Source organism: Coregonus lavaretus (genome assembly GCF_964263955.1).
Source record: "Coregonus lavaretus genome assembly, chromosome: 4".
NCBI classification, from domain to species: domain Eukaryota; kingdom Metazoa; phylum Chordata; class Actinopteri; order Salmoniformes; family Salmonidae; genus Coregonus; species Coregonus lavaretus.
In genome coordinates this window covers 39,139,031-39,166,901 of record NC_139991.1, presented here as the reverse complement: position 1 = coordinate 39,166,901, position 27,871 = coordinate 39,139,031, and the positions used below count along the sequence as shown (strand labels likewise).

The 27,871-nt window shown below is 42.5% G+C and overlaps 1 protein-coding gene across 1 annotated transcript in view; it reads right to left on the bottom strand.

Annotated features, from left to right (window-relative positions):
* The window catches only part of LOC311127282 (cytoskeleton-associated protein 5-like), a 94,880-nt gene extending 88,577 nt beyond the window's left edge, over positions 1-6,303 (bottom strand). The window contains exon 1 of the mRNA XM_084159089.1: positions 6,215-6,303. The gene's annotated coding sequence lies outside the window, so the exon portion shown is untranslated. The remainder of the gene's footprint in view (positions 1-6,214) is intronic.
* Between the last annotated feature and the right edge of the window lie 21,568 nt (positions 6,304-27,871).

The following is a 27,871-nucleotide window of genomic DNA, read 5'->3' as shown; positions in this document are numbered from 1 at the left end:
TCATATCGTCCTTCACGCATCCTAGGATTTACAGTATTAGCAGCATATCACACAAGGGGGCACTAAAAACGCAAGAAAAGCCTCTATTACCTCCAAACAAACTAATTGCAAAGACCGGCAAACCCAGCTCATAACGTTATACAAGCATAGCTAGTAGCTATCGAATGTCATTTTCTGTGAGTGTGGACATTTACAAGCGAAAGTTAACAAGATCAATTGTGATGCACGCTTTTCAGCGGCACGGACTGGGAGACTAGTCAGGATCGAGGGAAAGATGAACGGAGCAAAGTACAGAGAGATCCTTGATGAAAACCTGCTCCAGAGAGCTCAGGACCTCAGACTGGGGTGAATGTTCGCCTTCCAACAGGACAACGATCCTAAGAACACAGCCAAGACAACACAGGAGTGGCTTCTGGACAAGTCTCTGAATGTCCTTGAGTGACCCAGCCAGAGCCCGGACTTGAACCCGATCAAACATCTCTGGAGAGATCTGAAAAATAGTTGTGCAACGACCCTCCCCATCCAACCTGACAGAACTTGAGAGGACCTGCAGAGAAGAATGGGAGAAACTCCCCAAATACAGGTCTGCCAAGAATGTAGCGTCATACCCAAGAAGAGTTGAGTCTGTAATCGCTGCCAAATGTGCTTTAACAAAGTACTGAGTAAAGGGTCTCAACACTTATGTAAAATGTGATATTTCCAATATATATATATATTTTTTTTTATACACATTTGCAAAATTTTCTAAAAACTTTATTTTGCTTTGTCATTATGGGGTACTGTGTGTAGATTGATGAGGGGGGGAAAACAATTTAATCAACTTTAGAATAAAGCTGTAACGTAACAAAATGTGGAAAAAGTCAAGGGGTCTGAATACTTTCCGAATGCACTGTATGTTCAGAGTAAATTGAACTCTCAACATTAATTTCCAATGGCATTGTACTTTATCAGGCAAAAACTGCTGAATGTCAAAAAACGTGCTGCGATTTATTTATTTTGATGATATAGCAGAAAATTGCCAAAACGGGTTTGCCCTGCTTACTAAAAATGGACCCCGGTGGCTGTCAGTAGGCAGGGCAAACCCATGTTGGTGATGGCCAGCAACTTTAAGAGACCTCCCCGAATTACATGCTGACTAGATCGCTCGCATGTTGATTTTGTCCATCCACACCAGGAAACGCAGGTTGAAATATCAAAATGAACTCTGAACCAACTATATTCAATTTGGGGACAGGACGAAAAGCATTAAACATTTATGGCAATTTAGCTACCTTACTGTTTCTAGCTAATTTGTCCTGGGATATAAACATGGGGTTGTTATTTTACCTGAAATGCTAAGTCCTCTACTCCGACAATTAATCCACAGATAAAAGAGTAAACAGAGTTCATTTCTAGGAATCTCTCCTCCGTCAAGCTTCTTCTTTGGACTTTATATGGCGGTTGGCAACTAACTTTAAGGTGCATTATCACCACCAACTGGACTGGAGTGTGGAGCTCAGTTCATCTTTCAATCACCCATGTGGGTATATGCTTCTAAAAACCAATGAGGAGATGGGAGAGGCGGGACTTGCAGCGGGTCAAGCGTCACAAATAGAACGAAGTTCTATTTTAGCAACTGGCTACACAGATGCAAGTTGATGCGCATGAGCAGTGTGGGTGCAATAATTTAATTTTAAATGTTTTACTTAACCTTTATTTAACTAGGCAAGTCAGTTAAGAACAAATTCTTATTTACAATGACGGCCTAACCCGGACGATGCTGGGCCAATTGTGCGCTGCCCTACGGGACTCCCAATCACGTGTAAATTTATTTTGCAACGCTCGCGCACTGTGTGGTCAGCACGTTCGGTTTGAGAAAGACAATTATAGCTGCGTACCATGCACCTCCAATGTATTGAACCGTTGTAGATTTCCAACCTGTGGGTGGCAGTAATAAGTGATTTGGAGGTCCGAATAGCAATTTTTTCAGTTGCGTGTACATTTTGATTTACACCTTTTTTGGAAGTAACGTTACATACCTGCCGTAACGAGAGTAAATAAAGATAGTTTAAGCGAAACGCCATATTTGGTGAGAAACTAACGTATTGACATTTGTAAGTCGGTCTGGATAAGTGCGTCTGCTAAATTATGTAAATGTTAATTACAACGCTTGCAGAGCTGTCTAATGAACAAAAGAAACGGGAGTGTTAACATATAGACTAATGTGTTATAAATTGTGTTCTTACACTGGTACAGTTATGCCCTATGAGAGATGTACAACTGCGCATGTGCGAAAATAAAGAAAGGGCATTCCCGCGTTCTGGTTGAAACACCAACGATGAACATGTGTGTTTATTCCTCCGTTAAGTACGCCGGTATTCCTGTCCTGAAGATGACAGCACCAACAGGTTATGGGCCCAGAAGGGAACATGAAAGCCGATGGAATAGATTATGTTTCGACGGAGATGAAAAAAAAACTACGAGTTATGGGAGACAAAGTTTTTGGGGCACTTGGGTTTGCTAGGGCTAAAGGCCACCATATTGAGCGTGGATGAAGATGAAGAAGACGGAGAGAAAAATGAAGACGCCTACGCCGAATTGATACAGGTTTTGGATGATAAAAGTCTTTCCCTGATAATGAGAAGCAGCAGATGATGGGAGAAAAGCGTTGAAGATATTGAGGGAACATTATGCAGGTAAAGGGAAGCCACGTGTGATTAGCCTCTACACTGAGCTAACTTCTCTTCAGAAAGCTGCTGACAAAAGTGTTACGGATTATATAATTCGTGCTGAGACGGCTATTACAGCACTGAGGAATGCTGAAGAGACTTTAAGTGATGGGCTGTTGATTGCAATGATTCTGAAAAGTTTGCCCGAATCATTTAAGCCGTTTGCCATCCACATAACGCAGAGTGACGAGCCGACAACTTATGGCAAGTTCAAAACCAAGTTGAGGAGCTATGAAAGCACCGAGAAGTTTAGCGCCATTTCCACTGACGACAACGTGATGAAGGCAAGTAACATTAAAGTTAGCTGGCCAAGAGGAAGAGATAAAGGGACCGAGATAACCTGCTTCAACTGTGGCCAGAAAGGGCACAAGGCCCGGGAATGTACCGTTTCTGGAGAGCGCAGAGAACGGAGACAGTGGTGTAGTTTTTGCAAGAGCTCCACTCATACTGACGCAAATTGCAGACGAAAAAGAAGAGACAATGTGAAACAAGATGCTGAAGGCCACACATTTGCATTCAGAATAAGTGACTGTCAGGTTTCTGGACTGAAACAAAAAGGGCTGATGGTTGATACGGGAGCAACGTCACATATAGTCACGGACATCGGGAAGTTTAAGGAGTTTGACGAGACTTTCAAACCGGAAAAACATTCAGTGGAGCTGGCTGACGGAACAAGAACGAATGGTGTCGCGGAGAGGAGAGGTGCAGCGGAGGTTTACCTGAGAGACAACACGGGTCGTCGGGTGAAAACAACGCTGACGAAGGCGCTGACGAAGGCGCTGTACGTGCCGTTGTTTCCACAGGACATTTTCTCTGTTAAAGCAGCGACACCCAACGGAGCTTCAGTCAACTTTCGACAAGGGTGTAACAAGCTCATCCACAAGAACGGTACCACTTTTGACATCGAGGAGTACGATAGACTTTACTATCTTAACACTGTAAGTGATGAAAATGATGATGATGTCATGGGTGTTATGATATTCACACATGGCACAAAATTCTTGGCCACTGTAATTTTGAGGATGTGTCAAAGTTAGAAAATGTGACAGAGGGAATGAAAATCACAGGTAAGATTGACAAATCTACCCTCAACTGTGAAATCTGCACACAGGGAAAATTTGTTCAGAGCAGAAACAGAGAGCCTGATGAAAAGGCAAAAGCAGCTCTTGAGCTTGTGCACACTGATATGGCTGGCCCTATTGAGCCAGAGGCGAAAGATGGGTCCAGATATACTCTAGCATTTACGGATGATTATTCAGGGGCAGTTTTTGTGTATTTCCTAAAAGCAAAGAGTGATACTGTAAAAGCTACTGAGAAGTTTATTGCCGATGTGGCCCCTTAAGGAAAAATAAAGTGTGTCAGGTCAGATAATGGCACAGAGTACACAGCCAAAGAGTTCCAGTCACTGCTCAGTAAGAATGCCATAAGACATGAAACTTCAGCCCCTTACTCACCCCATCAAAATGGGACCGCTGAGAGAAATTGGAGAACACTGTTTGAAATAGCAAGATGCATGCTACTTGAGAGCAACCTACCAAAGAAATTGTGGACATATGCTGTAATGACTGCTGCAGTAATTCGCAATAGGTGTTACAATAAGCGTGTAGGACAGACTCCACACTACATGTTTACTGGGAGAAAGCCTGATCTTTCAAAGATGAAAGAATTTGGATCTGTTTGCTATGCATACAGACAGAACAAGAAAAAGTTGGACTCAAGATGTGAAAAGGGTATTTTTGTCAGGTATGATAAAAATAGTCCAGCATACCTAGTCTACTACCCAGACACTGGAAAAGTTCTTAAAAACAGATTAGTCAAGTTCGTTACAAAAGGTGTAGTCGAACGCCAAACTCAAATGAGTATCTTCATTTGAGATTTGAATCCCCCATGCCAAAAGCCAAGATGGCAGATCAAAATTCCAAAGAGACACAAGATGTGCAAATCGAGACTTCAGATAGTCAGAGTCCACGCTATCCAGACAAAGCGAGGAAGAAGCCCCAGTACTTAAAAGACTATGAGTGTAAAGTGAAGTGTGATGACCAGAGACCACCTAGTGTTGACTACTGCTACAGAGTAATGTGCAATGCACCACAAACCTTCAAAGAAGCAATGATTTCACCAAAATCAGAGATTTGGGCTACTGCTATGAAGGAGGAGATGGATTCCCTTAGGGAAAATGATACATTCACATTGACCACACTGCCAGAGGGTAAAAATGCAGTGGGGGGCAGGTGGGTCTATGCGGTCAAAAACAATTCAGATGAGACTGAGACATACAAGGCAAGATATGTTGCAAAGGGGTATAGTCAAGTGGCAGGAATAGACTATAAGGAGACTTTTTCTCCAACTGCAAATATGACATCAGTACGTTGTTTGATGCAGCTAGCAGCTCAGTATGACTTAGTTACATCAGATGGATGTCAAAACAGCATATCTACATGCTCCTATTGACTGTGAAGTGTACATGGAGCAACCAGAGGGTTTTGAAGTCAGGTCAGATACAGGTGAGCAACTAGTCTGCAAACTGAACAAGTCACTGTACGGCCTGAAAGTCACTGTACGGCCAATCTTTGAAGATAACCAAGGTGCAATTGCTCTGTCAAAGAACCCAGTATGTCGTCAGAGATGTAAACATGTTGATATCAGTTATCATTTCATTCGATCTGCACTCAGTGATGGCAAAATAAGTATTGAATATTGTCCAACGGCAGACATGGTTGCAGATGTTTTGACTAAACCTGTAACGAAGTTCAAAAATGAAAAATTATTGGGTTATATGTTTGGAATGTCAACTGACATTTGTGAGATGTATAACTGTAAGATAAATGTGTTGATAGTTAGGTTGAATACGACTTGTACAGTATAAGAGCAAGTGGGGGTGTTAACATATAGACTAATATGTTATAAATTGTGTTCTTACACTGGTACAGTTATGCCCTATGAGAGATGTACAACTGCGCATGTGCGAAAATAAAGACAGGGCATTCCCGCGTTCTGGTTGAAACACCAAAAAACGAACATGTGTGTTTATTCCTCCGTTAAGTAAGCCGGTATTCCTGTCCTGAAGATGACAGCACCAACAGGGAGAAAACCATTTTCTACATTGTCCCAACCACGGTTCGATGACAATAATCCATATTAGCAAATTCGATTGTTTTCCTGGCTTGCTTTAGAGTGCCATTGTTGAGAACTTTAGCTAACGGTAACTATGTGCTGTTGTTAACAAACGTAACGTTAGCTAATTAACTTAAGTAGCCTATTAACGTTAGACAACAGTAGGGCTAGCTCGCAAGTTGTGTATTGTAACATTGACACTTCACAGCTAGTCATCTACCTAGCTACTGTTAGCTAACAAACTAGCTTAGGCTAAGCTAGTTTGTTAGCAACAGTAGCTAGGTAGATGACTAGCTAACGTATACTAGCGGCTCGACTTTACCAGGCTAGCTAAACGTATAATGAAAAACCAATCTAACTAGGGACATTCATTCAAGCAATGCAAATCTTACCTCACTTGCCTCTGCAATATGTAGCTAGTCGTTTACGAAATGAAAGGCAAGAAAACATGTATTATTTCTCTGCACGACAGCTGCCCTGGCTGAACACCCACTAGCGCAGAAAAATTATTTCTTTTGAAAATGTCAGTTCCACAAAGCTTACCCATGGATTGGTTATGAAAGTGGTGGGATGCGCTCGATGATTGGATGATTTAAACGCACTTCCTGTGGGTCTGTGCCACTGGCTCATTAGGCATTTAAGACAGAGAGGAAAAGGCGAACTGGGTCCAGAATCTGTCTTCTCCAGCAGGTGGCGTTTAGTTTTCTTTTTCGCTCATCAAGCGAGGAGTTTTTGTATAAAGGTCAGAGATTGTCGCATTTGGTAAAACAAATACATTGAATGGCTTGTTTGCGACGTGTGGCTTATTTGATCGAAAATACGTTTTGTAATGCTTATGTTGTTACTGATATAAGTAGCACACGTGACATACCGGCAACTTTGAGAAAACTCACTTTATGTCGGAGTTGTGCCTGTTATTCACAGTGTATCTGTCCTCTCATTAGCTAGAACGGTCCCACCTGATCTTGCCTCCTTCCGAGTCCCGACTGCCTTTCGGTTTTGATTGTGGTCAATATTTAAGCCCTGGACCGAAACCCTCTGACAGCGCTGTCTCCCAGGCTGCGTGCCGCCCACAAGACTACAGCCAATCGCATGCAAGGAGCAACAATTCAACCATTTTCCAGTGTTGCCTTATATAGCGAGTTTTCGACAAATTTTGCAACTTTTTAAGGCTGCCCCAGCGACTTTTGGTTGATTTAGCGACTTCCCTGTTAACGTGTGTGTGCCCGCTCAGCAGTGTTACTCTGCAGTCTCCTCCTGCGTGTGTGTGCACCATTACTTGCTCCCTACCCCACTTATCTCTGCTCTAGCCCCTCCGTTCTCTCCCTGCTTCTTCAATACAGCGAGTGAAGTGAATTTATTACATCGATTCCTTGTTGTTAAATGATAACACAGCTCTCTGAGCCATAAATAAAACAAAATTCAACTTTTTTCAACAACAAAAAAAGCTACCTACCTTACTGTTATGTACTGTTTAATTATAAAAATCGGTTCCTTTTTGTTCTTCAAACATTCAACTCATGCGAGTATGATGGTTAGCTTTCATGACAAATGGAGCAACCAAATGCTACTTTCCTTGCAAAATAGTTGACAACACTGCAGTTTTGTTTTTTTCTTCTTCTATGGTATAATGGCATTCCTCACAATTGGATGTGCATTCTGCCACATACTGTGCGGGTGGATAATAAGGTTCACATAAATAAATAACATATCATACAAACTTTCAAAAAATGGTTTTAACTAAACAAAAACAACCTGCTTTTCTGTAAAATAATAAAATTCCAAATGCTAATCAGGTCCCTACACAGGCTCAGAAGACTCATGTGAGGGTGGGACATTTCCTGGCGACAATAGTCATTGCAGTGCTTCTGCCTTGGAGTACAATTAATCACTGGCTATAAATGCTACAAAATGCACCTTCACATATCACTTGACTGACTTAAAACATTAGCAACTGGTTGCGATGCATCCACCGCCATATCTTCTTCAACACTGTGGCCTCTTGCCCCTTTGACTTTCTTCACCGCCTCTACAGTGAGGGAAAAAAGTATTTGATCCCCTGCTGATTTTGTATGTTTGCCCACTGACAAAGAAATTATCAGTCTATCATTTTAATGGTAGGTTTATTTGAACAGTGAGAGACAGAATAACAACAAACAAATCCAGAAAACGCATGTCAAAAATGTTATAAATTGATTTGCATTTTAATGAGGGAAATAAGTATTTGACCCCCTCTCAATCAGAAAGATTTCTGGCTCCCAGGTGTCTTTTATACAGGTAACAAGCTGAGATTAGGAGCACACTCTTAAAGGGAGTGCTCCTAATCTCAGCTTGTTACCTGTATAAAAGACACCTGTCCACAGAAGCAATCAATCAATCAGATTCCAAACTCTCCACCATGGCCAAGACCAAAGAGCTATCCAAGGATGTCAGGGAAAAGATTGTAGACCTACACAAGGCTGGAATGGGCTACAAGACCATCGCTTGGTGAGAAGGTGACAACAGTTGGTGCGATTATTCGCAAATGGAAGAAACACAAAATAACTGTCAATCTCCCTCGGCCTGGGGCTCCATGCAAGATCTCACCTCGTGGAGTTGCAATGATCATGAGAACGGTGAGGAATCAGCCAAGAACTACACGAGAGGATCTTGTCAATGATCTCAAGGCAGCTGGGACCATAGTCACCAAGAAAACAATTGGTAACACACTACGCCGTGAAGGACTGAAAACCTGCAGCGCCCGCAAGGTCCCCCTGCTCAAGAAAGCACATATACAGGCCCGTCTGAAGTTTGCCAATGAACATTTGAATGATTCAGAGGGGAACTGGGTGAAAGTGTTGTGTTCAGAAGAGACCAAAATCGAGTTCTTTGGCATCAACTCAACTCGCCGTGTTTGGAGGAGGAGGAATGCTGCCTATGACCCCAAGAACAGGTAGCTTAGTGGTTAAGAGCATTGTGTCAGTAACTGAAAGGTTGCTGGTTCTAATCCCGAGCTGACTAGGTGAAAAATCTGTCGACGTGCCCTTGAGCAAGGCACTTAACCCTAATTGCTCCTGTAAGTCGCTCTGGATAAGAGCGTCTGTTAATGACAAAAAATAAAAATAATACATTCCCACTGTCAAACATGGAGGTGGAAACATTGTGCTTTGGGTGTGTTTTTCTTCTAAGTTGACAGGATAACTTCACCGCATCAAAGGGACCATGTACCGTCAAATCTTGGGTGAGAACCTCCTTCCCTCAGCCAAGGCATTGAAAATGGGTCGTGGATGGGTATTCCAGCATGACAATGACCCAAAACACACGGCCAAGGCAACAAAGGAGTGGCTCAAGAAGAAGCACATTAAGCTCCTGGAGTGGCCTAGCCAGTCTCCAGACCTTAATCCCATAGAAAATCTGTGGAGGGAGCTGAAGGTTCGAGTTGCCAAATGTCAGCCTCGAAACCTTAATGACTTGGAGAAGATCTGCAAAGAGGAGTGGGACAAAATCCCTTCTGAGATGTGTGCAAACCTGTGTGCAAACCTGGTGGCCAACTACAAGAAACGTCTGACCTCTGTGATTGCCAACAAGGGTTTTGCCACCAAGTACTAAGTAATGTTTTGCAGTGGGGTCAAATACTTATTTCCCTCATTAAAATGCAAATCAATTTATACCATTTATTGACATGCGTTTTTCTGGATTTTGTTGTTGTCATTCTGTCTCTCACTGTTCAAATAAACCTACCATTCAAATTATAGACTGATCATGTCTTTGTCAGTGGGCAAACGTACAAAATCAGCAAGGGATCAAATACTTTTTTCACTCACTGTACATAGGAGATCTACTGTACAGCAAGTTCTCCCATTTTAAAAGATGAGAGAGGCCTGTAATTTTTATCATAGGTACACGTCAATTATGACAGACAAATTGAGAAAAAAATATCCAGAAAATCACATTGTAGGATTTGTAATGAATTTATTTGCAAATTATGGTGGAAAATAAGTATTTGGTCACCAACAAACAAGCAAGATTTCTGGCTCTCACAGACCTGTAACTTCTTCTTTAAGAGGCTCCTCTGTCCTCCACTCGTTACCTGTGTTAATGGCACCGGTTTGAACTTGTTATCAGTATAAAAGACACCTGTCCACAACCTCAAACAGTCACACTCCAAACTCCACTATGGCCAAGACCAAAGAGCTGTCAAAGGACACCAGAAACAAAATTGTAGACCTGCACCAGGGTGGGAAGACTGAATCTGCAATAGGTAAGCAGCTTGGTTTGACGAAATCAACTGTGGGAGCAATTATTAGGAAATGGAAGACATACAAGACCACTGATAATCTCCCTCGATCTGGGTCTCCACGCAAGATCTCAACCCGTGGGGTCAAAATGATCACAAGAACGGTGAGCAGAAATCCCAGAGCCACACGGGGGACCTAGTGAATGACCTGCAGAGAGCTGGGACCAAAGTAACAAAGCCTACCATCAGTAACATACTACGCCGCCAGGGACTCAAATCTTTCAGTGCCAGACGTGTCCCCCTGCTTAAGCCAGTACATGTCCAGGCCCGTCTGAAGTTTGCTAGAGTGCATTTGGATGATCCAGAAGAGGATTGGGAGAATATCATATGGTCAGATGAAACCAAAATAGAACTTTTTGGTAAAAACTAAACTCGTCGTGTTTGGAGGACAAAGAATGCTGAGTTGCATCCAAAGAACACCATACCTACTGTGAAGCATGGGGGTGGAAACATCATGCTTTGGGGCTGTTTTTCTGCAAAGGGACCAGGACGACTGATCCGTGTAAAGGAAAGAATGAATGGGGCCATGTATCGTGAGATTTTGAGTGAAAACCTCCTTCCATCAGCAAGGGCATTGAAGATGAAACGTGGCTGACAATGATGACAATGATCCCAAACACACCGCCCGGGCAACGAAGGAGTGGCTTCGTAAGAAGCATTTCAAGGTCCTGGAGTGGCCTAGCCAGTCTCCAGATCTCAACCCCATAGAACATCTTTGGAGGGAGTTGAAAGTCTGTGTTGCCCAGCGACAGCCCCAAAACATCACTGCTCTAGAGGAGATCTGCATGGAGGAATGGGCCAAAATACCAGCAACAGTGTGTGAAAACCTTGTGAAGACTTACAGAAAATGTTTGACCTGTGTCATTGCCAACAAAGGGTATATAACAAAGTATTGAGAAACTTTTGTTATTGACCAAATACTTATTTTCCACCATAATTTGCAAATAAATTCATTAAAAATCCTACAATGTGATTTTCTGGATTTATTTTCCTCATTTTGTCTGTCATAGTTGACGTGTACCTATGATGAATATTACAGGCCTCTCTCATCTTTTTAAGTGGGAGAACTTGCACAATTGGTGGCTGACTAAATAATTTTTTCCCCCACTGTAGATATAATTATCATACACACCTCTATATCTCATCATTCAAACTTCAGAGTGCGACTCATTTACACCATTTGTACCACTCTCATTCCATATTTATACAATGTTGTTCTCAAATGCGCTTAATTACTATTTGTATAACCTACAGGAATATTTTATTCTATCAAAGGGCCCAAATTTGGAATGTTAACCCTATCCCAGTTATTATTTTACTGTTGTCAATTTATCATAATACTACATCACCTCTAAATATAATTTTAGAAACATACCCTAAAAGATTGATCAAAATACAATGCATAGACCTCATATGATCACACCGGTACATGTGATCTGTTCCTCCAACAGGATTTATTCTACCCCTCCTGGTAACGTGAATTTTCTACACTCAGTTGGTCAATGAATATCCACGCACCATTTATTATTCTCTTTCCTAATGTGAGATTGGGCACGCCCTTTTCTCCATCAGACAGAAGCTTCAAACGACCTCAAATATATTTCCATTCCTTACAGAAAGGCTATTTACCTGCAGGATTTCTTATTATTCTCACTCACACAGATGAGCAGCCACTTGTGCCCAAATGAATCAGACAGTTTAATGACTCACAGTAGCCCAAGCAAACCACTCATCCACATGATCAGACCTACTCTATTTAACACTTTCTCTATATTTTGAAGCCTTAGTGACTGTTTAACCCGTTCACCTACTCAGGATGACCTATCTTTTTACCTGATCGACCCTTTCTGATTCACTTCCCCGACACAAGAAAGACGATTTCTATTTATTTAGCCCCCTAGGTGATACACTTCCTCGACACACCTGGACATCTACCTATCCTACGCTTTCCTAAGCGACCTGTAAATTCTTCCCTTCTTCTCTGATTCACTTCCTCGACACAGAAAATAAGTCGTTTTATACAAGATTTCTATTTATTTAGCCCCCTAGGTGATACACTTCCTCGACACACCTGGACTTTTACTACGCTTTCCTAAGCGACCTGTAAATTATTCCCTTCTTCTCTGATTCACTTCCTCGACACAGAAAATAATCAGTATTGCACAGGATTTCTGCCTACCTAAGCAGCCTATAAACGACACACTTCCTCGACATGTTTATAGCGGTAATCGTAGGACTTAACATGTTATTGTCTGATCGCTCAACCAGATGGACAACCGCCCGTGCCGAAATGACCCAGACAGAGCGATCAGCAGGATGAATCAAATGAATCAAATGAATCAAATCAATAAAATCAATCAAATCAATTGAACAGACGTTTCAGACGAACAACAGAGTGACATCGACATGTATTCTTAAATTCAAAAGCTCCCAGTCTCTAATTTTATGGTTCTTAAATTTGGAGAGACCTACTTGGTATTTCTGCAGCTGATGCCGTGCCCCGGATCGAACCACACAAACATTTATACTATATTAGTAAGAACTTGGCTTACCTTTTAAAAGCGGCCACTTTTGTTTGTATGGTCCGTCCAAGCCGTTTCATAACTGCAGATGTACACCGTCTCTGGCCCCTTTTTTTCAACTCCTGGCTAGCTCGCCAAATATGTCGTAGAAATATTTGACTAAAAAATAGTCAACAAAAAAATATCTCTCAAGAGACTGGAGCTTGTGAATCCAGAAATTTGACTTTATTAGTGCGTAACAAAGCCGAGCCACTCCATGGAACGGCTGTCTCTCTTTGGCTCAGAGATCTCTTTTATACACACACAAATGCATAGTCATGTATACATAGCTTATAAAGCTACTCCCCTTAAGATCACGGATTAACATCTTTAACTGCCACGCCACTATTATCTTTCAAAGTCCAATAACACATGTTGTTTACTCAAAATGGCCATAGGCGCTTTTCCTCTTTCCCTTATCTCATTATATTGGTGGCATGGCTCAGACACTTAAAAAAATTAAATACATACATTCATCAAAGCATGTTTACACATTGTATTGACTATATTCCTTATTTAGACATGCACCTGGATTATAAAATGTCAATTATGTTTACTATATTTTATCTTTGACATTTCCCAACATTTTCCTTAATGATACATAAAATATTACCATAATAGTAGTAGTAGTGATGTCTGTTTTGTTATCCGATGATTGTACGTTGGCTAATAGGACTGATGGTAGAGGCAAATTACCCACTCGCTGTCGGATCCTTACAAGGCACCCCGACCTGCTTCCCTGATATCTCTATCTCTTTCTCATGCGAATGACAGGGATTAGGGCCTTGTTGGGTGTCTGAAGAAAATATTTTGCGTCCGACTCGTTAAAGAAAAAATCTTTGTCCAGCACGAGGTGAGTAATCGCTGTCCTGATATCCAGAAGCTATTTTCATTCATAAGAGACGGTGAAAGAAACATTATGTACAAAATAAGTTACAAATAACGCGAAAAAACACACAGAATAGCACAATTGGTTAGGAGCCCGTAAAACGGCAACCATCTCCTCCGGCGCCATTCTAAAATATCCTCCGGCACCATTCTCGGTAGCAGAGGTTCTTTTGTCTTTACACCCTGTAGGCAGAGGTGGGACAAAGTCATTGTTATGCAAGTCACAAGTAAGTCTCAAGTCTTTGCCCTCGAGTCCCGAGTCAAGTCGAGTCAAAGATGAGGCAAGTCCCAAGTCGAGTCAAAAGTCAAAGCCATCAAGTCTCAAGTCGAGTCCAAAGTCCTACCATTTTAGTTTCGAGTCATTTCAAGTCCTCTTACCACAGAAATAAAATGTATACAAATCATGTATGTCTGTAAGATTTGTATTTATTTAAACCTTTTTATACAATAACATTAATCAAATACAGCAAAAAACATAACATTTAATTTTCACAAAAAAAATGCTTGTATTTGAACAGCATATTGCACTAGAACAATGCAGAGAGAGAGAGAGAGAGAGAGAGAGAGAGAGAGAGAGAGAGAGAGAGAGAGAGAGAGAGAGAGAGAGAGAGAGAGAGAGAGAGAGAAAATGGTTTACGGGGAAGGACAAACACCAAAGCTCTGGAAGTAAAAACAGTGTGGGAACCTGCACTGCAAATGAACAGATCTTACTCCATGTGAAACTCCTACCACAGGAGAGAGAGAGCTGTGTGGACAGGTGATGAGCAGAGAGTGAGTGTGTGTGCGCGCATGCGTGCTGTGGACAGGTGGAGGGAGGCCCCTATACTGCATTGCATTTGCAAAAGATCAAATTGGCCAAAAGTCTGTCAGTCATTTGTGCACGATGGGGACGCAGAATGATGCCACCATGGCTGAAAACTCGCTCCACTGGAGCACTAGAAGCAGGCACTGCCAAGACTCGGATGGCTACTTGAAAGAGTGAAGGAAGAGTCTTACTGTTCAGTGCCCAGAACAAAAGGGCATTCTGCCCTTCTGCCATGTCAATGTAGTGACTTAGCTGTACTACTGGTGGGGTCCCAACATCCCTTTTCTGCCTCTTATGGTATGCAGCAAACAGCCCTTCTCCTTCCATGTCCTCTAGTTCTTCTTCAGCAGGCACCGGCACAGGCTGCTCTGTCTCTGCAGCATCTTGCAGGATCAATTCTAAAAATAAAAATAAAAACGTGTCACAACAGCAGAAACAAAAGAGCCCTTATTTCTGATGTTGATGATACTGTTCAAGACTGAAATTTTTTATTATTGTTAAAGTCAGATTAATATCACATTAGATCCTATATCAGATTAAGATCAAATTATTGTACGTTGCATTTAAGTTGCATTGCAAGTCAATAATATTTACCTTTAACTCGTTGTGCCACCTCTGCCTTGATGTCACGGTTGACCAGCACATGGGGCTCAATCCACAGCAGACAAAAGGCTGGATCCAAGGCAGCTGCTTTCAGGTAGACTGTGTCTGAAAAGGGGGCAGTGATCCCTTCTTGAGACTGGGCCATTTTTACATTAATGAAGATCCCAAGAAATCTTTTTTTCAGGGATGCCTGCAGACCTCTGACCAGGCCACTCAGGAAACGAACTTGAGGCTTCAGCTTCTCAAGATGGTGATTGAGGGACAAGATGGATGGAACAACTGCACTGATTGTAATGACTTTCTCCCCCTGTGTCAAATCAGTTGCTTCTCCGAACGGTTTTAAGATGTCCACCAACTCCTTCAGCAGATTCCACTCTCGTGGTGTGAATGACAGTTCTTTATGCCCGGCCTTCTCAAGAACTGCGCAGAGCTTTTGCTGATCACAATGAAGGACTGCTTTTACCTGCCGCAGTGTGGAATTCCACCTCGTGCTCACTGCAGCAGGGATGCCTCTGTGCTCCCCAAATTCACCATCGAAGATGTCTTTAAACGTTGTGCTTGTGTGGAGCAGGGAGCTAAGTTTTGATAACTTGGAGAGAGAAGGACATGCCGCTTTTGTTTCTTTCAAACCGTCTCCCACAACCAGCTGCAATGTGTGTGCAAAACACTGCAGGCGCTGTTTCTTTGCCATAGCAGCATCGACGGTTTGCTGGTCTTCTTGGGTTAAGTCATGCCATAGCTCAGGATCATCAAGATTATCTCCAGCATCTTCATCTTCCTCCTGTTCGCTGGGGAAGCAGACTGTAAATGCCTTTCGCATGTTAGCAGCATTGTCACTAATTATATAGTCCAATTTAGCTTTGATGTTGTATTCATCACATATTGCCTCAAATTGGTCACAGATTCGCTCTGCTGTGTGAGAGCCTTTGAAGCGGTTGCAGGCCAAGAGATTAGTCTTTAGCTGTACCCTCTCTGCATCTCGCTCCATCCAGTGCACAGTGACACCAAGGAATCCCCTCATCTTTCGATCAGACCAAATGTCCACAGTGACTGAAACATGGTCAGTGTTGCTCAATTGAGTTTTTAACTTTGACCGTCTCTCCTCAGCAAGGCTCTCTGTTTTTGTGGTCAGCGTTCGGCGACATACTGGGGTATACTTGCTGTCCAGCACAGCCAGAAAGTGACGAAAGCTCTTATTTTCCACAATAGACAGAGGGAAATTGCAATCAATAATCAAGTCAGACAGTATCGCATTGGAGATGGCCTTCTGCTGTGGGTGGGTCAGGCTGTAACGCCCTACACGAGTGTCAAGGAATTGTGAGATTGAAGGCTGTTGTGGTTCATCTACGATGATTTTGTTCATCTGGTATTCTTCATACCTGTAACAGAGAAGAATATGAAACAGATGTCAGAAAATCCTTTACAGCCACACATGTTGTATTTGAAACTACTCTTTACTCATATCAATGTTGTTGTGTTAATATTCATTGCCTATTGTACACTACGGTTTATGATAATACATTTCAGTGTCAGTGTATGCAATATTAAGAATATTTTCACTGCTTCAAAATTCATAAGAAAGCCCTTTCCCTCAAGAAACTGAAGTCATATGCTTTATAGCAGTGGTTTTCAAAGTGGGGACGGGGACCCTTGGGTGCCGCGAGGGGGTTCTAGGGGGGCCATGGCAAGTTGGCATGAAAAGTATAGAAAAACAAAATAATTGAATAAATTAAATAACTAAAGTAAACCAAATTAAACCAAAAATAAGCTAAACAATATTCCCATTAGTTAAGAACTGCACTATAATAATCTATTGCATCTCTGAACATTACTACTATAATCGTTATTATTTTATTATATACTGTATATATCCCAGTGGTGCGCTGCCTCACAGACCTACTGTAGACTACGGTAGCACTCTGTCCATGCGCTGTCTGCTGTTTGGGCATGATATGAAAAGGGAAGGCTAATGGTGGATCTACTGTGACTGTGTTATCATTTTCCTCTTTACAATGTATACGTCTTACTATGTTTCCTGTTGTACTTGGATGGGTTTAGGGATGCACCAACTACATCCGAGTTGTGAAAGGGGGTGCATTCATTGTTTAATTGTGATATTTTGTCTTCAGCGACAGTTCAGCTTAGTTGTGATTAACCAAAATTACATAAACGACCTCAATGAGGCAGCACACCAGCAACTCTGAAACTGAATTCTAAAACGCTTAACGTGAAAAACGCTTAACGTTGCTTAATGCTTAATATACTAAGACAGTAATATTATAAGACCAAACTCTGCAAATATCATATTAATAAAGCATACTATGTACAAAACATCAGATGAGCCCAGAATACATAGTAGCCTACATAAGACATGTTAAGCCTTTTCTTATAATGGTTTTCTATGGGAGGAAAACACTTAACGTGTTGTTAAACGTGTTTGCGTTCATATTCTGGCCTCATCTGATGTTTTGTACATTTAGTATACTTTATTAATATGATATTTATAGTTTGGTCTTTTAATATTACTGTCTCAGTATATTAAGACACGTTAAGCCTTTTCTTATAATAGTTTTCTATGGGAGGAAAACGCAACGTGTTATTAAACGTGTTTGCGTTCATATTCTGGGCTCATCTGATGTTTTGTACATAGTATACTTTATTAATATGATATTTACAGAGTTTGGTCTTTTAATAACACTGTCTTAGTACATTAAAGAACGTTAAGCGTTTTTCACGAAAGCGTTTTAGAATGTCCATATAATAGCAGTTCAAAAATCCATATTTTTGTAAGCATGAACCAGCAAGGGAGACGTGCGTTTGTCTCGTTGATACAGTAAATATGCAGCAGCTAGCTAGTAAGTTACGGTATATCCGATAAGGTGCGTAGCATTCGTTCAAAACTTACCTTTCTTTGTGCAACTTCAGGTGTCGAACAAAGTTGGACGTTGTGGCAGCTCCGTCTGTAATCTTCGATCCGCATGTTTTGCAGATTGCAACTCGTTTTTTGTCGACTACCTCGTAATTTTTATAGCCAAACCAAACTATCTTCGGTATCATTTTGACAACTGGCGCGTTGTTGCTTGATGTGCTTCATTGGTTGTCTTGCAATGTGCCTGCTTAGATGCTGTCGAATCAAAACAACGTGGGACTACAGTGATTGGATAACGTGCAGGCAGCGCGCGCTCTCTGTATGCATACAGGTGGATGGTGCACATTTTTTTCACAGATGCAGATAAACGGAGAGCGGCGCGGCCGTGTGAAAATTTTTTTCCCCAGTTTTCATGGGAAGTAGCAAGTCTTCTCGAGTCATAAGGCGCAAGTCCAAGTGAAGTCACGAGTCATTGATGTTAAAGTCCAAGTCGAGTTGCAAGTCTTTGTACATTTTGTCGAGTCGAGTCTGAAGTCATCAAATTCATGACTCGAGTCTGACTCGAGTCCAAGTCACATGACTCGAGTCCACACCTCTGCCTGTAGGTATTATGTCTGATTGGAGGTTACCAATAATGCCATTGGTCAACAACTCAGATTTTGAATCCAAATAATAATAATAATCCAGATATTATCAAGGGTCTTAGATTCGTTGTCTCTTTCTCTTCCTTTGTTCCTGACCTGTGCTGGTGAGATTCAGTGCCTTGCAAAAGTATTCATCCCCCTTGGCATTTTTCCTATTTTGTTGCATTACAACCTGTAATTTAAATGGATTTTCATTTGGATTTAATGTAATGGACATAAAAAAAATAGTCAAAATTGGTGAAGTGATTTTTTTTTTTTCTAAAGATATATTCACCCCTTTTGCTATGAAGTCCCTAAATAAGATCTGGTGCAACCAATTACCTTCAGAAGTCACATAATTAGTTAAATAATGTCCACATGTGTGCAATCTAAGTGTCATATGATCTGTCACATGATCTCAGTATATATACAGTGAGGGAAAAAAGTATTTGATCCCCTGCTGATTTTGTACGTTTGCCCACTGACAAAGAAATGATCAGTCTATAATTTTAATGGTAGGTTTATTTGAACAGTGAGAGACAGAATAACAACAAAACAATCCAGAAAAACACATGTCAAAAATGTTATAAATTGATTTACATTTTAATTAGGGAAATAAGTATTTGACCCCCTCTCAATTAGACTCCAAGGTGTCTTTTATACAAGTAACAAGCTGAGATTAGGAGCACACTCTTAAAGGGAGTGCTCCTAATCTCAGTTTGTTACCTGTATAAAAGACACCTGTCCACAGAAGCAATCAATCAATCAGATTCCAAACTCTCCACCATGGCCAAAACCAAAGAGCTCTCCAAGGATGTCAGGGACAAGATTGTAGACCTACACAAGGCTGGAATGGGCTACAAGACCATCGCCAAGCAGCTTGGTGAGAAGGTGACAACAGTTGGTGCGATTATTCACAAATGGAATACACACAAAATAACTGTCAATCTCCCTCGGCCTGGGGCTCCATGCAAGATCTCACCTTGTGGAGTTGCAATGATCATGAGAACGGTGAGGAATGAGCCCAGAACTACACGAGAGGATCTTGTCAATGATCTCAAGGCAGCTGGGACCATAGTCACCAAGAAAACAATTGGTATCACACTAGGCTGTGAAGGACTGAAATCCTGCAGCGCCTGCAAGGTCCCCCTGCTCAAGAAAGCACATATACAGGCCCGTCTGAAGTTTGCCAATGAACATCTGAATGATTCAGAGGAGAACTGGGTGAAAGTTTTGTGGTCAGATGAGACCAAAATCGAGCTCTTTGGCATCAACTCAACTCGCCATGTTTGGAGGAGGAGGAATGCTGCCTATGACCCCAAGAACACCATCCCCACCGTCAAACATGGAGGTGGAAACATTATGCTCTGGGGGTGTTTTTCTGCTAAGGGGTCAGGACAACTTCACCGCATCAAAGGGACGATGGACGGGGCCATGTACCGTCAAATCTTGGGTGAGAACCTCCTTCCCTCAGCCAGGGCATTGAAAATGGGTCGTGGATGGGTATTCCAGCATGACAATGACCCAAAACACACGGCCAAGGCAACAAAGGAGTGGCTCAAAAAGAAGAAGCACATTAAGGTCCTGGAGTGGCCTAGCCAGTCTCCAGACCTTAATCCCATAGAAAATCAGTGGAGGGAGCTGAAGGTTCGAGTTGCCAAACGTCAGCCTCGAAACCTTAATGACTTGGAGAAGATCTGCAAAGAGGAGTGGGACAAAATCCCTCCTGAGATGTGTGCAAACCTGGTGGCCAACTACAAGAAACATCTGACCTCTGTGATTGTGAAGGGTTTTGCCATCAAGTACTAAGTCATGTTTTGCAGAGGGGTCAAATACTTATTTCCCTCATTAAAATGCAAATAAATGTGTAAAAATGTTTACATGCGTTTTTCTGGATTTTATTGTTGTTATTCTCTCTCTCACTGTTCAAATAAACCTACCAGTAAAATTATAGACTGATCATGTCTTTGTCAGTGGGCAAACGTACAAAATCAGCAGGGGATCAAATACTTTTTTCCCTCACTGTACACCTGTTCTGAAAGGCCCCAGAGTCTGCAACACCACTAAGCAAGGGGCACCCTCAAGCAAGCGGCACCATGAAGACCAAGGAGCTCTCCAAACAGGTCAGGTACAAAGTTGTGGAAAAGTACAGATCAGGGTTGGGTTATAAAAAAATATCAGAAACTTTGAACATCCCAATGAGCACCATTAAATCCATTATTTAAAAAAATAGTAAGAATGTGGCACCACAACAAACCTTTCAAGAGAGGGCTGCCCACCAAATCTCACGGACCAGGCAAGGAGGGCATTAATCAGAGAGGCATCAAAGAGACCAAAGATAACCCTGAAGGAGCTGCAAAGCTCCCCAGCGGAGATTGGAGTATCTGTCCATAGGACCACTTTAAGCCGTACACTCCACAGAGCTGGGCTTTACAGAAGAGTGGCCAGAAAAAAGCCATTGCTTAAACAAAAAAATAAGCAAACACGTTTGTTTTTTGCCAAAAGGCAAGTGGGAGACTCCCTAAACATATGGAAGAAGGTACTCTGGTCAGATGAGACTAAAATTGAGCTTTTTGTCCATCAAGGAAAACGCTATATCTGGCGCAAACCCAACACCTCTCATTACCGCGAGAACACCATCCCCACAGTGAAGCATGGTGGTGGCAGCCTGTGGGGATGTTTTTCATTGGCATAGACTGGAAATTGGTCAGAATTGAAGAAATGATGAATGGCACTAAATACAGGGAAATTATTGAGGGAAACCTGTTTCAGTCTTCCAGAGATTTGAGACTGGGATGGAGGTTCACCTTCCAGCAGGACAATGACCCTAAGCATACTGCTAAATCAACACTTTAGTGGTTTAAGGGGAAACATTTAAATGTAGTCAAAGCCCAGACCTCAATCCAATTGAGAATATGTGGTATGACTTAAAGATTGCTGTACACCATCGGAACCCATCCAATTTGAAGGAGCTGGAGCAGTTTTGCCTTGAAGAAGGGGGGGGGGGGGGGGGGGGGGGTGAATAGCTCAAGTTTTCTGTTTTCTTGTCTTATTTCTTGTTTGTTTCACACAAAAAAAATATTTTGTATCTTCAAAGTGGTAGGCATGTTGTGTAAATCAAATGATACAAACCCCCCTCTCGCAAGCCACTGTAAGCTCTCTCAAGTCATTTTGCACAACCTCGAGTGTACAATTGCTTTTCTACAATGGGTTTCCAATTAAATAAATACAAATATTTTGATAAATGTATTCATAGGCTACTATTTCATCCCTCAACGAAAATATAGGCCTAGTCCCGGCACATCTTTGGTTACTAGCCAAGCCGGCTGGCCATTCATTCTATCAGTTAGGTTGCCAGAGACGTGATGCGACCCAGTCATGAAGTCTTTTTATTCTATATCTATGGATATAGTAGTTTGTTCTAAATGTTCGGCAACGCTCTTATCCCTTGCTTGCTAGCTAGCCAACTACGGCTAACAATCAGGTCAAACCGTGCAGATAGAATAACAGCGAAGTAGCTGCATTTCATTTCGTTTGACCTATGTTTCTATTGGCATTTCTTTGTATATATCCATAAAAAGGATTCTAATTCATGATTTAGACTGGCTGATAAAAGATGTCCATCTCTTCCTGACTCGTTAATTCTCAATAGGATAGTGGAGATCGAATTTCAATATTGAAACAATGTTGCAAATGTTGAAAGACAAACGTTTGTACAAACCCCCAATGTTGCAAACCAAATGTTAGGCTGGAAGCAAGAGGAAATAATGTACAGATGCTTTTTACAGTGATGATCAAGTAAATGAATTGGCTGGCTGTGTTGATCGGACGGTGGATGCGCAAGGATTTCTCAGATGGAACAGAAAACAAAATGCCCATTTTGCGTCATAAGCTTACCAATGCTAAACAGGCTTTTTAGTATGGCTTAGAATGCATCTTAGCCAATCACAATGTTTGTTTTGACCAACCTGTTGTAGAATGCTTTGTACAGTAATTTAAGATTATGCCTTGTATAATGTAATCATTCATTTGACAAAGTAATTAAATACACTTGTATTTAGAATTCCATTCTCAGACATTTCTTGATTGCCTATTACTCTAACTCAACTGTAGTCTCTTGCATATTGCTGTATTATCTTTATGGAGTCAGATAAACATTTTAATAGGCCAATTGCTTAGCCTTATCATGGGTCGCATGTGAGGTATACATAATATGCACACTGAGTGTACAAAACATTAGGAACACCTTCCTAATATTGAGTTGTGCAACCTTTTGCCCTCAGAACAGCCTAAATTAATCGGGGCATGGACTACAAGGTGTCAAATGCGTTCCAAAGGGATGTTGGCCCACAGTTGTGTCAAGGTGGCTGGATGTCCTTTGGGTGGTGGACCATTGTTGATACACACAGGAAACTGTTGAGCGTGAAAAACCCAGCAGCGTTGCAATTCTTGACACACTCAAACCGGTGTGTATGGCACCTACTACCATACCTCATTCAAAGGCACTTAAATATTTTGTCTTGCCCATTCACCCCCTAAATGGCACACATACACTCTTCGAAAAAAAGGTGCGATGTAGAACAATGCTCTTCAGTTTGTACCCATACGGGAACCCTTTTTGGTGCTAGGTAGAACCATTTGCAGGGGGTTCTACCTTGAACACTCTATGTAGGGTTCTTCATAGAACCCTCTATTAAGGGTTCTTCCTAGCACCATCTGTGAAGGGTTCTGCTTAGAACCCTCTATGAAGGGTTCTACCAAGAACCCTTTTATCCTCTAAAGGTTCTTCATACAACGCTCCGAAATGGTTCTTCCTATAACCCTCTGACGGTTCGTCCAAGAACCCTTTTATCTTTGAAGGGTTCTTCCATTTAAACATTTATATAAAGTTTTTAAGATGTACAGTTGAAGTCGGAGGTTTACATAAACCTTAGCCAAATACATTTAAACTCAGTTTTTCACAATTCCAGACATTTAATCCTAGTAACAATTCGCTGTCAGTTAGGATCACCACTGTATTTTAGGAATGTGAAATGTCAGTATAATAGTAGAGAATGATTTATTGTCACGCCCTGGCTCTGGGGACTCTTAAATGTTGAGCCAGGGTGTGTAGTTTCTATGTTGTGTTTTCTATGTTTAGTTTCTAGATCGTTTAGATCTATGTTGGCCAGGGTGGTTCCCAATCAGAGGCAGCTGTAGCTTGTTGTCTCTCATTGGGGACAATACTTAGGTAGCCTGTTGGCACTTGTGGGTTGTGGGATCTTGTTCCGTGTAAGGTATGTTGTGTGTATGCTACCTTGGACTTCACGTTTCGTTTGGTGTTTTGTCGTGGTGTTTATTCGTTAAATAAACATGTATGCTTATCACGCTTCGCCTTGGTCCTTCTCGTTCGTAAACGATTGTGACATTTATTTAAGCTTTTATTTCTTTCATCACATTCCCAGTGGGTCAGAAGTTTACATACACTCAATTACTATTTGGTAGCATTGCCTTTAAATTGTTTAACATGGGTCAAACGTTTCGGGTAGCCTTCCACAAGCTTCCCACAATAAGTTGGGTGAATTTTGGCCCATTCCTCCTGACAGAGCTGGAGTTACTGAGTCAGGTTCGTAGGCTTCCTTGCTCACACACACTTTTTCAGTTCTGCCCACAAATGTTCTATGGGATTGAGGTCAGGGCTTTGTGATGGCCACTCCAATACCTTGACTTGTTGTCCTTAAGCCATTTTGCCTCAACTTTGGAAGTAAGCTTGGGGTCATTGTCCAATAGGAAGACCCATTTGCAACCACGCTTTAAATTCCTGACTGATGTCTTGAGATGTTGCTTCAATATATCCATGTAATTTTCCTTCCTCATGATGCCATCTGTTTTGTGAAGTGCACCAGACCCTCCTGCAGCAAAGCAACCCCACAGCATGATGCTGCCACACCCATGTTTCAGGGTTGGGATGGTGTTCTTTGGCTTGCAAGCTACCCCCTTTTTCCTCCAAACATAACGATGGTCATTATGGCCGAACAGTTCTATTTTTGTTTCATCTGACCAGAGAACATTTCTCCAAAAAGTACGATCTTTGTCCCCATGTGCAGTTGCAAACCGTAATCTGGCTTTTTTATGGTGGTTTTGGAGCAGTGGCTTCTTCTTTGCTGAGCGGCCTTTCAGGTTATGTCGATATAGGACTCGTTTTACTGTGGATATAGATACTTTTGTACCTGTTTCCTCCAGCATCTTCACAAGGTCCTTTGCTGTTGTTCTGGGATTGATTTGCACTTTTCGCACCAAAGTACGTTAATCTCTAGGAGACAGAACGTGTCTCCTTCCTGAGCGGTTTGACGGTTGCGTACTATTGTTTGTACAGATGAACGTGATACCTTCAGGCGTTTAGAAATTGCTCCCAAGGATGAACCAGACTTTTCTGAGGTCTTGGCTGATTTCTTTTGATTTTCCCATGATGTCAAGCAAAGAGGCACTGAGTTTGAAGGTAGGCCTTGAAATACATCCACAGGTACACCTCCAATTGACTGAAATGATGTCAATTAGCCTATCAGAAGCTTCTAAAACCATGACATAATTTTCTGGAATTTTCCAAGCTGTTTAAAGGCACAGTCAATTTAGTGTATGTCAACTTCTGACCCACTGGAATTGTGATACAGTGAATTATAAGTGAAATAATCTGTCTGTAAACAATTGTTTGAACAATTACTTGTGTCATGCACAAAGTAGATGTCCTAACCGACTTGCCAAAACTATAGTGTGTTAACAAGAAATCTGTGGAATGGTTGAAAAACGAGTTTTAATGACTCCAACCTAAGTGTATATAAACCTCAACTGTACATTGCTTCTTGAAAGTGCTAGTTTGACAACTTGTTTGTTGACATGCACACTTTTTTGGGACTGTATAAATAAATACTAATTTTCAAAAAAGATTATTACTTAAATAAACAACCAATCGTTTAAGTCAAGATGATTTAATTCATTTAAATCAGAAAAGCACAAAATAAAAAAAATTAAAACAATTGGGACAGGTTCAAAACCCATGTCACGCTCTGGTTCCGGGACTTGGTATTTTAGCCAGAGTGTGTTAAGTATGGTTGTGTTTGGGTTGGTTGGGTGGTTATTGGTTGTTTCTGTGTTTGGTTGAGTGACTCCCAATCAGTGGTAACGAGTGTCAGCTGTCGGCTCGTTATCTCTGATTGGGAGCCATATTTAAACTGTCATTGTTCACCTTGGGGTTGTGGGTTTTTGTTCATTGTTCAGTAGTTGTCACTGAGGACTTCACGATCGTGGTTTGTTTTGTATTCTCGTGTTGAATTATTAAAGTCAAGATGTTCACTCCCAACGCTGCGCTTTGGTCATACTTCTTAGGCGATCGTGACAGAAAAACCCACCACAACGAGACCAAGCAGCGTGTCCAGGAGCCAACGCCAGAAGCAACTCTAGCGGATATCCACTTCGACTGGGTCAAGCCGCGTGAGGAGGAGAGAGGTTGGACTTGGGAGCAGAGGATGGAGAGTCTGGAGAGTCTGGCGAGGAAGATAGATGCCTGGTCCACGGGGAGGAGAGACCCCCAGAACATTTTTAGGGGGGGGCTCACGACGTCGGGGCAGAAGGTGTACGGCCCGGAGGAGTGCAAGAGGTTGGCAGATATGGCCGCCAGTTTAAGGGGGCCACTGGTTACGAAGGGGATGGAAAGTGTGGAGGCACAGCGAGAGGTACTGGGGTGTGTTACCAGTCCGGTCCGGCCCGTTCCTGATCCCCGTGTAGGGCCAGGGGTGTGTGTCCCCAGTGCGGTTCTGTCTGTTCCTGTTCCTCGCATTGAACCTACGGTGCGCGTCGCCAGCCCGACTTGGCCTGTTCCTGCTCCCCGCACCAAGTCTGTGGTGCATTTCGCCAGCCCAGCCCGGCCTGTCCCTGCTCAACGCACCAAGCCTACGGGGTGCGTCGCCAGCCCAGCTCGGCCTGTTCCTGCGCCCCGCACCAAGTCTGTGGTGCGTTTTGCCAGCCCAGCCCGGCCTGTCCCTGCTCAATGCACCAAGCCTACGGGGTGCGTCGCCAGCCCAGCCCGGCCTGTTCCTGCGCCCCGCACCAAGTCTGTGGTGCGTTTCGCCAGCCCAGCCCGGCCTGTCCCTGCTCTAAGCACCAAGCCTACGGGGTGCGTCGCCAGCCCAGCCCGGCCTGTCTCTGCTCTACGCACCAAGACTACGGTGTGCGTCGTCGGCCCAACTCGGACTGTTCCTGCCACTCGCACCAGGCTAAGGGGGCGAGTCGTCAACCTGGTTCAGCCTGTTCCTGCTACTCGCACCAAGCCAGGGAGGCGAGTCGTCAACCTGAGGAGGTCCGTTCCGGCTCCACGTACCAAGCCGAGGGTGCGTATCGTCGGCCAGGTCCGGTCCATTCCTGTCTCACGCGCCAAGCTAGGGGTGCGCGTCATCAGTTTGGATCCAGCCAGCTGGGTTGGATTGGACCGGGGCCATTACGGGGGGAGTTATGTAGGGTGGTGGTCAAGCCCGGAGCCGGAGCCGCCTCCGAGGAGCAACACCCACCCAGCCCTCCCCTATTTGGGTTTTTGAGGCGCGGTCGCAGTCCGCGCCTTTAGGGGGGGGTACTGTTACGCTCTGGTTCCGGGACTTGGTATTTTAGCCAGAGTGTGTTAAGTATGGTTGTGTTTGGGTTGGTTGGGTGGTTATTGGTTGTTTCTGTGTTTGGTTGAGTGACTCCCAATCAGTGGTAATGAGTGTCAGCTGTCGGCTCGTTATCTCTGATTGGGAGCCATATTTAAACTGTCATTGTTCACCTTGGGGTTGTGGGTTTTTGTTCATTGTTCAGTAGTTGTCACTGAGGACTTCACGATCGTGGTTTGTTTTGTATTCTCGTGTTGAATTATTAAAGTCAAGATGTTCACTCCCAACGCTGCGCTTTGGTCATACTTCTTAGGCGATCGTGACAACCCATACTAACTGACCACAAATTTCCCCCCACGTTACTTAAACCATAAATAATATAATACAAACAATTGAGAAATAATGTAGCATTAAAATATACATTTAAAAAAATAATCCTTCAAATCAAGGTGGTTGCTGGCCTCCCGGGCCGCAAAGCAAGATTCTATTTGTGACCCACAGAGGTATATAGCCTCTTCACTGATATTAGGATGGTGCTGTTGTCTTTGATACCAAAAACAAATATCTCCCCAAAAAATAAGGGTTTTTGACAGCTCCTTTGGATATTTAATTCCAAAAACTAAATAAATAGAAATAATGGCAATAGGTATTGTCCTTGAACATTTCGCTACTGTCAAAGTGGTCAGACACACTTTTTTTATTTAATCTTTATTTAACACCCAGATGACGCTGGGCCAATTGTGCACCGCCCTATGGGACTCCCAATCACAGGCGGTTGTGATATAGCCTGGAATCGAACCAGAGTG